Source organism: Erythrolamprus reginae, chromosome 1 (assembly GCF_031021105.1).
Source record: "Erythrolamprus reginae isolate rEryReg1 chromosome 1, rEryReg1.hap1, whole genome shotgun sequence".
NCBI lineage: Eukaryota > Metazoa > Chordata > Lepidosauria > Squamata > Dipsadidae > Erythrolamprus > Erythrolamprus reginae.
Window position 1 is genome coordinate 224,098,145 of NC_091950.1, and position 13,717 is coordinate 224,111,861.

The window sequence follows — 13,717 nt, forward strand, 5'->3', positions numbered from 1 at the left end:
TGGCGCCAAATTATTGGGTGGCAGGCTCAGCTTGGGCGAGCGGCTGTGGTAGGGACTGGTCAGAAGCTGCCTCTCATGGAGTAAAGCTGTCTCAGCCAGCCTTATCATCCAGCGGGAGGAGGCTCGGATCCATTGGCCCCCACCCCAATCTCCCACCTTCGGGAAGGTGTGGCGAAGGTGTCCCCAAAGGTGGAAGATTGGGGTGGGGGCCGATGGATCCAAGCCTCCTGCCGCCAGATGATCAGGCCGGCTGAAACAGCTTCGCTCCGAGAGAGGCGGAACCTGACCGGTCCCTGCCACAGCCCTTTCATCCAGCTCTGCTGAGGCAGCTTTGCTCCGACACCCTCGGACTTGCCCGCCCCTGGCTCACCCGATCCAGGGGAGAGCATTCCTCTTCTTATCAGCGTGGCCCAAGTGCTGTGGGGAGGGTCTTAGAAAGCCCGCCGCAGCAGAGGAGAAGGGCCTCCTGGGCTATTCTGCTGCCGCCTCTGCTAAAGCAACAAAAGACTTCCACCCTGGCTGACCTCACTGAGCCGGACCTCTCCCTCCTGCTGGCAGCCACACAGTGGTATAAGCCACTTCTGAAACTCCAGTCAGGGGAGGAACTAGAGTGGGGCCCGCTAGGAGCCACGGGAAAGATTTTGGGTTCTGATTCCAGGAGAAGAAATCAAAGGGAGCCGGCCAGGCTCTGGGGGCATGGGGCCTTTTGGCAGGACTGCCAAATGAAGAAACGAGAACTCCCATTTGCCGGCTGGGCTTAGCGTTGCTGACATCCTCGGCCAAGTGGGGCTCATCTCCTTGCCTCCTTTTTGGACGAGTGTGGTTACTAAGCGCAGCTCGTCTGGTGTTGGGAAGTCCTGCGGGCAAAGCGGAAAGGCCGGTCTCCCGAAAGGAGCTGGGAAAGGTTTTTGCAAAGGTGGCCAGAAAGATCGCAGCGTTATGGCCAGAGAGAAACAAAGGAAGAGGGGCAAAATGGAATAAAAAAGTCTTGAAAACGAGGTTTTGCTTTTACACTTCGAGCCAACACACACACACAGAGGGAGAAAGAGTTGGAAGGGACTCTGTACTGTAGGTCATGTGGTCTAGGGGTCTCCAACGTTGGCAAAGGTGGCTCTGAGGAACTCTGGGAGTTGTAGTCCATAAGTCTTAAAAGTTGCAAGGTTGGAGACCCTTGCTCTAAAAACACTCATTTTAAGTATTTCAGGTTTATCATCATCACCATATATCTCCATGCACTTCAATTGTGAAAATTGGAGTAGTCAAGAGAGGGGTCTTTGAAAACCTCATGGTATAGTAGTAACATTAAGGCAACCTCAGCAGGAAACTGTAATTGTAAAAGATTCTATCACTAGCCATTTCTGTGTCTAAAGGAACTAAAAATGAATTGTCCTCATTTGCTTGTTTTGTTTGTTTGAGTTAGGGGTTAGGAGTGCAAGGGTCTTCAAACCTGGCAAGTTTAAGGCTTGTGGACTTCAATTCCCATTTCTGAGTTAGCATGACTGGTGGATGAATTCTTCGAGTTGAAATCCACAAGTCTTGAAGCTGTCAAGTTTGAAGTTTGTAAAAAGTGTGCATGGTTTTAAAAAGTGTACACGGTTTAAAAAAGTATACTGTACATGGTTGTAAAAGGTATTCTTATACTTTTTACCTTGTTTTCCTCCTCTTAAAATCTAGGTGCATCTAGTACTCCGGTACATCTTATACACCGAAAAATATGATATGTGAAGAAGTGGGAAGTAGTCATACCCAGCTTCTATTTCATACCGATGTTCGTTGGCTAGCTCGAGGAAAAATTCTAAATTGATTGTTTGAACTTAGACATGAACTTCAAAGTTTTCTTAATGATAGATTTGAGTTGAAAAATTGTTTATATTACTGGAAATGGCTTTGTAAACTAGCATACTTAGCAGATATATTCTATTTTAAATTGCCTCAACTTATTGTTACAAGGCAAAGAAATTTCATTGTTTCACCTTCAAGATAAAGTGAAGGTTGCCGTTGCAAAACTAAATTTATGGCAAAGGAGAGTTGGTAATGGAGAAGTAGACTCGCTTCCATCCCTTCATGAGTTTATAACAAGTTCAGCTACTAAAATTGATGCTAATACTTTGAAATGCATAATATAGCATTTGGAGATTTTGCAAGTGTGCTTGAAAAACTATTTCCCTGATTTAAACAAAAATATTGAATGGATAAGATATCCGTTTAACATTAACACAAAATCCATGCCAGAAGGTCTGTCGCATGCGGAAGAACACTTGTTGAAATTGGCTTCAGACGGATTCTTGAAAAATAAACATAAGGAGTGTACTTTAACATCATTTTGGTTACAAATGCAAAATGTATATCCGGTTTGAACAGAAAAAGTTCTGAAATACATCTTGCCTTTTCCAACTTCATATTTATGTGAAGTTGCTTTTTCAGCATTTGTAGAGATTAAGTCGAAAAAGAGGAACAGACTATTGGATGTGGAACCGCATCTCAGATTAAAATTAACAACCAGGGAACCAAATTATGACACCTGTCATCTCAGCACAAACAATTTCATCTTTCTCATTGATCCAAATAAATGTTATTTATAATATAAGTTTTATTTATATTTTATTATGAATAATTTTATTATTTTGTTTATTATTATTTTGTGTATGTACCAAAAAAAGAAAAAATATATTTTGATTGTTATGAAAATACATCCACTTCTTTTTTTGACGAGGAGTACTAAGCGTTACGAAAATTATAGAAAGGGTATACATATGTCAAAAGTTTGGGAAACACTACCTTAAACGATCCGTATTAAAACAGTCAGCAAGAAATCGGTTACCAGCCTCAATTCTGTGGCGGGAAATGGCCCGGTAACAGGGACTGCAAAGTTGACGCTGACCTACTTTTCTATAGGCTCCGCTGATCGCTGCCTCTGCGAGGATAACCGAAGCAGGGTGCAAAGCTCGGTAGTCCCTAGCGAGTTGCACCCGGGCCGAAAAGCGCATGGAAGAGCCCTGCGGGGAGGTGATCCGGGATCCTTGGAAGCTTTGGGAAAGTTTAGCTGGGATTTTCCCATCCAGGGTGGCAGTGATCATGGCCCGCACGTAGATATCGGGAAAAATGCAAGTCGCCGCTTCGGCGCTGTTCAGTGCGAGCTCCTGGGCGGCAGCTGCAGGATGAGCTGATTAGCCGGGCTGCCATCTACAGGCGCCTCTTGGAAACGACTCCTATATAACTGGGGAGGAGCGGGTCAAAGAAGGCAGTCGCTTACCAAACCGCCCGCGAGAGGAGAAGCAACTCCCTGCGCTCGAGAGGAAGGGAAAAAGCGACCTCGCGGTAAGACAATTGCTCGGCCCTCTAGGATAAGAAGCGTGCTGGCTCAGCCAAAGGGCCGGGGCAGCGAAGTGGGGCGAAGCTGCGCCAACCGTCTCGGCAGAGGGGGGGGGGGGGCACAGGCTCAAGGCTTTGGGCGGTCGAGCGAACAAAAGCCTCCCAGGAGGCCAGTTTTCCTGGCTCCTTTTCTATCTAGGGCTCTTTTTGTATGTTTTCGGCGGATCCACTTTTGCTTTTCAAGTTTTTTCTGTCTTTCGGTATCTTAAACTATCTATTCCTTATTCATACCGATCGCTTTTCTGCAGCCTGCTCCATGTAAATTAAAGCACTTACGTTAAATCAGACTTTGTAGTGCAGTGGAATGCAGGCATGCTTTTGGAATTGATTTCAGCGGGGTGCATAGTTAAATGAATGATCCTATAACTCTCGTTAAAATAGGATTTACTTAAGCAGCATTGCCTTTGGCCAGGCTTCCCAACTTCATTGCTAAGCCTGCATATTGGGGAATCAATACATTAAATACACTAAACTTTTGACCAAGCTTTTTTGAAATGCCACTAAACGTTTAAATAAAAGGAATCTGATGGAGAGGGCAGCCATAGCAAATAACTTTTGATTCTCTGTTTAAGTTTGGCTGGTTCCAGGCACTTTCTTAACAGCAGTTATGTCTGTGATTTATTTTTATTTGTTTTGTCAAGTACGTATTGGTGGTATACAAAGATATAATATTTATATACGATACTAGTAAAAGAGAAACATTAGGACAGCAGACTGAAGGCATTCTGGTGCACTTATGCACACACCTTACTCACTTCTTAGGAATCGGGATAAATTTGGGGGGTTAGATGATGATACTAAGTCTGGTAGTGAGCTCTATGCATCTACCTACTCAGTTACTAAAGTCATATTTCCTGCAGTCGAGTTTAGAGCGGTTTATTTTAAGTTTGTATCTGTTGTGTGCTCGAGTGTTGTTGTGGTTGTGGTTGAAGTTGAAATAGTTGTTGACAGGAAGCACGTTGTAGCAGATGATTTTATGGGCTATGCTTAGGTCGTGTTTAAGGCAACGTAGTTCTAAGCTTTCTAAACCTAGGATTGTAAGTCTAGTTGCATAGGGTATTCTATTGCCAGTAGAGGAGTGGAAGGCTCTTCTAGTATAGTACAGTGATCCCCCGGGTATTGCGCTCCCGATCATTGCGAAAGGGCTATATGGCGATTTTTGAACCCGGAAGTGAAAACACCATCTGCGCATGCGCGCCCTTTTTTTCTATGGACACGCATGCGTAGATGGCACCGGGCAGATCAGCTGCTGGGCGGCTTCCCTGGGTCTTCCCCCTCTTGCTGGCGGGAGGGCGAAGCCCCCCCCAGCACCCGCCGTTCGCCCGGCCACCCGCCGTTCGCCCGGCTCGCCCGCCCTTCGCTCGCTGCTCGCCCGGCCACCCGGGTTCGTTTGGCTTCGGGACATGCCGGCGGCGACGTTTTAAAACAGCCGCGCGGTTTACCAACTGAGTCCCGAAGACAAACGTCAAAGGCGAACTTCCGCGTTTGTCTTCGGGACTCAGTTGGGAAGCCCCGCGGCTGTTTTAAAACGTCGCCGCCGGCATGTCCCGAAGCCAAACGAACCCGGGTGGCCGGGCGAGCAGCGAGCCCGCCGTTCGCCCGGCCACCGGCCGTTCGCTCGCTGCTTGCCCGGCCACCCGGGTTCGTTTGGCTTCGGGACATGCCGGCGGTGACGTTTTGAAACAGCCGCGCGGTTTACCAACTGAGTCCCGAAGACAAACGTCAAAGGCGAACTTCCGCATTTGTCTTCGGGACTCAGTTAGGAAGCCCCGCGGCTGTTTTAAAACGTCGCCGCCGGCATGTCCCGAAGCCAAACGAACCCGGGTGGCCGGGCGAGCAGCGAGCGAACGGCAGGTGGCCGGGCGAAGGGCGGGCGAGCGGCGGGCGCGGCAGCAGCGAGGAGTTTGCGTGGGCGGCGGGGAAACCCCAATCTTCGGCTCCTCGCTGCTGGGAAGTAAAAACACCATCTGCGCATGCGCAGATGGTGTTTTTACTTCCGCAGCACTACTTCGCGCAAAACCGACCATTGCGAGGGGTCCTGGAACGGAACCCTCGCAATGATCGGGGGATCACTGTATATCTGGATATGCTGTAGAGTGTTTATGTCCAAAATGCAGTGTGGGTTCCAGACAGATAAGCTGCATTCAAGGATTGGTCTGGTGAAAGATTTGTATGCTCTGGTTAGTAGTGTGAGTAGAAGCTATGTAGGATTAGGTTAACAATCTTGAAGCCTTTTTGGTGATGTTGTTGCAGTGGGCTTTGGCACTTAGGTCAACCTAATTCTAAGGTTTTTTAGGGACTGAGGGTTGTCTGCAAGGTCTTGTTTATTCAGCTTGAATTTGATGTTCAGATTCTTTTTGCCAATGTGTAGGACAGAGCATTTTTTCGTTGAGATTTGGAGTTGCCAGCAATGTTCCCGCTAATTTTTCCCCGATGTGGGCGGAAAAGTATAGTGTCTGAGTGGCAGTCCCTTCTGGACTGGGCGACATAGAAGTCTACATAGATGGATAGATGGATAGATGGATGGATGGATAGATAGATAGATAGATAGATAGATAGATAGAATAAATATGCCTGAGCGCCTGATTTTTTTTCACAGATGTCACCCAAGACAACTTATTGCGTAATTATTTGGGGCTTGGTGCTGGGGCAGAATAAAGTCCCTTCCTGCTACCTTATTCTGTTATTTTATATTTCAATTAATATCATTATCTTATAAATCCAGATAGGCCGCCATGCCTATTCCTTCTTCTTATACATTCTTGTTAAAAGAAAGTAAAAACCCTTATACAAATTTTTCCTAATTAGGAAAAAAATTCCCTTCTTTTTTATTTAAAAAAAATTAATAATAAAGCAAACCCAAAAGCTATTTTCTATTAAAACTAAAACAACCAGCAAAACCAAAAACACAATTATTAATAAAACCATGGTTTAAAATATTCATTTCTTAAATATTTATCATAGTACAGTGTTCCCTCGAGTTTCGCAGGGGATGTGTTCCGAGACCACCCGCGAAAGTCGAATTTCCGCAAAGTAGAGATGCGGAAGTAAATACACCATTTTTGGCTATGGACAGTATCACAAGCCATCCCTTAACACTTTAAACCCCTAAATTGCAATTTCCCATTCCCTTAACAACCATTTACTCACCATTATTACTGGTACTCACCACTCAATAAGACACTTAGTGATCCTGATATTTATAAACATAATTATTTATTAACAATAATGATTTTTTTGTTATTTATTTGCAAAAAATATTAGTTTGGCGATGATGTATGACATCATCGGGCGGGAAAAACCGTGGTATAGAAAAAAACACGCAAAGTATTTTTTAATTAATATTTTTTGAAAAACCATGGTATAGGCTATTCGCGAAGTTTGAACCCGCGAAAATCGAGGGAACACTGTACAGTGGAACCCCGACATAAGAGCTGCTCTACTTAAGAGCAACTCGAGATAAGAGCTGGGAGGGGAGAGATATTTTTGTTCTACTTACAAGCCCAAATTCGAGATACAAGCGCCAAGGAGCTGTCTCCTGAAGCCAAACGCTAACTTCTGCGTTCGGCTTCAGGAGACAGCTGCGAAGCTGCGCGCGTGTTTTAAAAGGTTGCAGCCGGCCTGGGGGGCTCGGGGGGGTGCTTGCAGCTTTCTTTCTTGCTCTTTTTCTTTCTCTCTTTTACCTTCCCTTCCTCTATTTCTTCTTTTCTTTCTCCTTCCCACCTTCTTCCCTCCCTCCCTCCCTTCACTCATTGCTCTCTTACTCTCCCCTTTCATAAGTTTCCTTGCTTCCTTCCTCTGTTCCTGTCCCTTCCCCCTTTCTTTCTTTCTTTCTTTCTTTCTTTCTTGCTCTTTTTCTTTCTCTCTTTTACCTTCCCTTCCTCTATTTCTTCTTTTCTTTCTCCTTCCCACCTTCTTCCCTCCCTCCCTCCCTTCACTCATTCCTCTCTTACTCTCCCCTTTCATAAGTTTCCTTGCTTCCTTCCTCTGTTCCTGTCCCTTCCCTCTTTCCTTCCTTCCTTCCCACCCTCCGTCCATTCATTCACCCATTCCTCTCTTGATCGCTTAAAGCCGGTCCCTGGTGCAAAAAGGGTTGGGGACCTCTGTCCTACAGGATTGGGTGGCAGAGAAGTTGAACATATGTAAATTTAAAAGTTTAAGAAAGTTTACAAGTTAAGTGAAAGAAACTTCATTATTCATTTATATGTACATGTACATTTCTTCATTAAAAACATGTCTTTCTGCATAATTTAGACTAACTTTGTGAGTTTTTTGAGGGCTGGAACCAATTAAAATTATTTACATTAATTCCTATGGGGAAAAGTCGTTCGAGATAAGAGCTGCTCGACTTAAGAGCCCAGGTCCGGAACGAATTAAACTCGTATCTCGAGGTACCACTGTATTATAGTAATCTAATAATACAGTAGTCCCTCGCTATACCGCGCTTCACCTACTGCGGCTTCACTTCATCGCGGGTTTCTGAGGAAGCAGATTTAAACAGCCCGCCGAACTCGATCGGCAGGTTTTTCAAAAAAAAAAAATATATCTAAAATTGTAAATATTGTATTTAAATACTGTATCTAAAATAAATACTGTGTGGGAAGGGTTTATGAACACTTAAAACAATGAAAACTTACCAAACAATTACAATATAAATACTTAAATAAGTACTATCAGTTGATAAATTCCCCATCGCAGATTTCACCTATCGCGGCCAGGTCTGGAACGTAACACCAGAGATAGGTGAGGGACTACTGTACTATGAAAATCTGTCTGAGCACTAATACGTCAATTAATATATTTCCATATTTACTTTTCTATAATTTTGTTCAATATTTCCAAGCTCAATTAATTTCAGGCACTTAGCATTTACTATTATTAACTTTCATCAATCTTCTACATTTCCAAGTATATTTTAAATTCATAATGCAAAGTCATAAAATCATACAGTACATATCATAAACCCCTTATTTATCCTGTGTATGTTCCATTAATTTTAACTATGCAATCCTATATAGTTATAAAATTCTAATCCAATTTTACAAATTAATACATCCTAATATTAAACAACATCTAAATATATCTTTTACTATCATTTTATATATACATATATATAAATATATATACATATATATCCATTTACAACAACACAAAGATTGGAACTTCAGCCTGATGATGGTGAATGTGATTTCGCCGAAACGTCGCATAGACATGCAAAATATTACACAGGGCAAAACCCGAACTCAGAACAATCTACACACACACACACACACACACACACACACACACACATATATATATATATATATGTTAAATGTTTTTAGCTGGAATTTTAAAATTAACAAAATATAGTTTGTCGGCTATAAATATATTACTGCCTTGCAGTGGCCCTGGGTTGGGCCTAGAGGCAAAAAAAGGAGCTGTGACGTTCCTTAAAAATATACCAGGGTGATCCGACATAAGAAAAAAATATATATATATATATATATTTGTTTTCGTAAATTTTCACGGGTATATGTATGTAGATTGTTCTGAGTTCGGGTTTTGCCCTGTGTAATGTTTTGCATGTCTATGCGACGTTTCGGTGAAATCACATTCACCATCCTCAGGCTGGAGTTCCAATCTTTGTGTTGTTGTAAATGGAATATCCATTTACAACAACACAAAGATTGGAACTCCAGCCTGAGGATGGTGAATGTGATTTCACCGAAACGTCGCATAGACATGCAAAACATTACACAGGGCAAAACCCGAACTCAGAACAATCTACATATATATATATATATATATATATATATATATATATATATATATATATATATATATATATAATACAGTGTTCCCTCGATTTTTGTGGGCTCCAACTTCGCGAATGGCCTATGCCACGGTTTTTCAAAAAATATTAATTTTAAAAATACTATGCGGGTTTTTTGAACCATGGGTTTTCCCGATTTATCCCTCCCCCAGGGGCGAGCACGGAAACGAAGCAGTGGCTTTTCTTTTCTTGGAGAAGCCTGGAAGCTTCAGGAGAGGCGACAGCGGTTGGGAGGGGAGAGAGAGAAGAACCCTGAGCTGTCCTCCTCCCACGCCCAAGCCACAGTTTTTCAAACACGTTCTGCAGCTCCCGCTGGAGGACAGGGGGACGAACCGCAAGCCTCTTTCCAGCGGGCAAAGCTCTTGAGGGGATCTGAGAAACGGAGCCTCCTCTGTGGGCTACAGCGGTTCAGCTGGCGGGAAGAGGAACGTGGTGGTGGGGAGCCACCGGGATGGCCGCTGCCGCTGCTGTGTCTCTCACTTCCCTGGATGGCTTCAGGTGGCCCTGGACTGCGTGTGGCAAGCGGGGTCTTGCTCCTGCCTCCTCCTCCTCGGCAGCTCCCACCCTTCTTCCTCTCCTCCTCCTCTTCCTCACCGCTTTTCTTCATGATCACTAGGTTGTTGAGTGCGTAGCAGAACACGGCCACAGTCATGGGTCCGGCCACCAGGGGACAGGCTTGGCTTTCTCCTCCTCTGCTTCCTTCACCCAGGTCAGCTCAATAAATTTTTGTTTTTATTAAAAATATAAAGCGTGGTATCCTTCTGGTATCTAGATCTAATCTGTGCGTAATGCCACCAATCAATTATTATTCCTTGTTCTTGTAATTTAATTCTAGATTTTAACTTCATTTGATCATCTAACAAATCTTTATATCTTATTATTTTTGTATCCTTAATAGAATTTGGATGTATAATTGCTTCTAGAGGGGCCACCCAATCAGGGATGGTTAAAAAATGGTTTTTCCTTATATGTTTCCATACCTCCAATAGGTATTTTCTTAATGTATGTCTTTTGAAATATGAATGATTTTTATCTTTATCATACCAAACAAAGGCATGCCAGCCAAGCATAAGGTCATGACCTTCTAATTTTAATGTTCTTTTATCTTCCAAAGTTATCCAGTCTTTAATCCATGTTAAGGCGGCTGCCTGATAATATAATTTCCAGTTTGGGAGGGCAAAGCCTCCTCTCTCTTTTATGTCCTCTAGCATATTTATTTTTATTCTTGCCTTTTTACCTTGCCATAAGAATTTTTTAACCATATTTGTTAAATTTTTGAAAAAAATTCCCCCTGGATTTATTGGGATTACCTGAAACAAGAACAAGATTTTGGGTAGAATGTTCATCTTGATTGTGGCAATTCTTCCCAGAAAAGATATTTTTAAATTGTTCCATATTTCTAAATCTTTTTTAATTTCCTTGATTAATTTTGTATAATTATCATTTTTTAATGTTATTGTTTTAGAAGTTAGCCAGATTCCCAGGTATTTAACTTTTTTAACTATCTTAATTCCAGAAATGCATTCCAAATTACTTTCTTGACTTTTATTCATATTTTTTGTTATAAATTGTGTTTTATTTTTATTTATTTTTAGACCTGCTACCTTGCCATATTGTTCTATTATCCAAATTAATCTTGGAGCTGTTACAATCGGATCTTCAATAATAAAAGTCAAGTCATCTGCAAAGGCTTGAACTTTATATGTCTCTTTTCCAACAGTTAAGCCTTTTATCCTTGAATCTGCTCTAATCTTTATTAGTAGGGTTTCTAAAGACATAATGAACAGTAAGGGTGAAATGGGACATCCTTGTGGAACTCCTTTGTTTATTTTAAAAGCTTCTAATTGGTCATTATTTAATATAATTTTAGTTGTTTGCTCTGAGTAGATGGCATCTATTAAATTAACAAATTTAGGACCAAATCTCATTTTGTTTAATTGCATTTTTATAAATATCCAATTAACGTTGTCAAAAGCTTTTTGGGCATCTAAGAACATTAATGCTAATGTTTTTTCTGGGTGTTGTTCATAATATTCTAATACATTAATAATTGTTCTAAGATTATTTCTAATCTGTCTACCTGGCAAGAAACCATTTTGGTCTTGATGGATTTTACTGTTTATAATTGTTTTTAACCTATCTGCATATATTGCAGTAAATATTTTATAATCAACATTTAATAACGATATTGGTCTATAGTTTTTAATTTTTTCCATTGCTGTACCTGGTTTGTGGATTAGGGTTATCAAAGATTCAGACCATGTTTTAGGGATTTTACTGTCTTGCCTGCATTCATTAAAAATTTGTAACATATTCTTTCTTATAGTCTCATTTTCTATTTTATACCACTCTGCTGGAATAGCATCTGGTCCAGTAGCCTTATTGTTTTTCTGCCTTTTAATAATTGTAAGGAGTTCTTCCATTGTTATAGGACTTTCCATCCTCTCCTGTTGTTCTTCTGTTAGTTGAAGTAACTCCGAGCTTTCTAAATATTTAAATACTTAATCTTCCTCAATATTATCATTTTTATATAATTCTTTAAAAAAGTTTTGTACTATATTTGCTTTCCCTTCTGTATCGTATTTTATTGTTCCATCTTTATCTTCTAATTTTTTAATTAGTTTAGATTGTCTCTGTTTCCTTAATTTATATGCTAGCCACCTACCTGGTTTATTGGCATGTTCAAAATAGTATTGCTTAGTTCTTTTTATTTTTTCTACCATTTGATTCTGGTCTTCCAATCTAATTTTATGTTTAATAATATTTATTTTTTTTCCTAAGTCTTTGTTTTTTGTATTTTGTTGTGATATTAATTCTAGCTGTTTTAATTCTTTTATTAATTGTTCATATTTACTTTTCTTTCCCTTATTATATTTTGCTGTATAGGATATTGTTAATCCTCTTATGTATGCTTTAGTTGCATCCCATAAATTTTGGGGAGTAGTGTCTGTGGTTTTATTAATTTCAAAAAATATTTTTAATTCTTTCTCAATCCAATCTTTATACTCTTTCTCTTTCAGAATATTTCTATTCATTTGCCAATTATAGCGCTTTTTGCTGTTTCTCATATAAACTATTAGTGGATTATGGTCCGCCCATGTATTGACGTCTATCTCAACCTCTTTTATATATTCTGCTGTTATTTTCGGAACCCATACCATGTCTATTCTCGTCCAAATTTTATGGGGATTTGAATAAAAAGTATACTGCCTTTTTTGGGGATATCTTTCCCTCCAAATATCATTCAATAATAATTCTGTTTTCATTTTTTGGAAAGTGGAGGGTAATAGGTTCTTTTTTTTCTTTTTATTATTTTTTTCCCCTCCCGAGTGATCCAATTGTCTATTTGAAATAGCATTAAAATCTCCAATAATTAGCATATTTTCCACATTTAGTTCAATAATTTTTTGATGCAATTTTTTGTAAAATGTCATTTGGTCTTCATTTGGAGCATATATAGAAACAATAGTAAGAGGTCTAGGTTCAATACTAACTTGGACAATCAAAATTCTGCCTTCATCATCACTAAATAATTGTTTGGAATTTATAGAGTTCTCCACATACATCGCTACTCCTCTTTTTCTTTGGTCTGCTAATGCAGCATACATCTTTCCAATTTTAGTATTTAATAATAAGTTCCGATTGCTTTTTTTTATATGTACTTCTTGTAATATCACAATTTGAGCCTTTTGGTTCTTGATTTTAGAAAACATTTGCTTTCTCTTTTTTGCTTCATTTAGTCCATTAACATTTACAGAGAAGATTTTTAAATCACTCATTGTATTTTTTGGTTTCGCGCTGCGGTTGCTTTCTTCTCGCGCCTTGGTCCTGTTCTTGCTCTTGTGATACAGCCCCCATAGCTTCCGCCTGCAGTGCTGTCAGTTCTTTTGTTATCTGCTCCATTTGGCTTATTCCACTATTTTCGTAAAAGTCTCTTGCTTGATCTAGATTTTCCAATTTGTATCTTGTAGATTTCCATGTCAATGACAGTCCTTGTGGAATAAGCCAACGAAAAGTTATATTCTCTTTAATCAAAATTTTGGTCAAGAAGTGATAGTCTCTTCTCTTCTCTCTGACGCTTCTTGGGACCTGTTTCAATATTTTTATATCTTTGCCCTTAAATTGCGGTTGTCCAGATCTTACCCAATGTAGAATGTCATCTCTCAGCGTTCTTCTTATAAATTTGATATGAATCTCTCTTAGAAGATTATGGCGACGAATGTAGCTATTAGAAATTCTGTAAACTTCATCGATTTCTTTTATTATTTCTGCAGAATCCATTTGTAGAATTCCTCCAATAATTTCGGCCATAGTGATCTTTAAGTCTTCATCCTTCTCTTCTAAAATATTTTGAAACCGTAGCCCATACGAAGCACGTTGCATTTCCAAGTGTGTAATCGATTCATCATATCTTCTATAACGCAGGTTCGCACTGTCATCAAGATGATCCATTCTTTTCTCAATTTTCTCTGTTTTTTCTTCAACTGCTTTCATTCAGTCTTCACTCCTTCAAAGTTTGTTTAATCTCCT

The 13,717-nt window shown here is 40.4% G+C and overlaps 1 protein-coding gene across 1 annotated transcript in view; it reads left to right on the plus strand.

Annotated features, from left to right (window-relative positions):
* The first annotated feature begins 3,262 nt into the window (after positions 1-3,262).
* ACKR3 (atypical chemokine receptor 3) overlaps positions 3,263-13,717 on the plus strand; it is a 51,736-nt gene continuing 41,281 nt past the window's right edge. The window contains exon 1 of the mRNA XM_070732273.1: positions 3,263-3,318. The gene's annotated coding sequence lies outside the window, so the exon portion shown is untranslated. The remainder of the gene's footprint in view (positions 3,319-13,717) is intronic.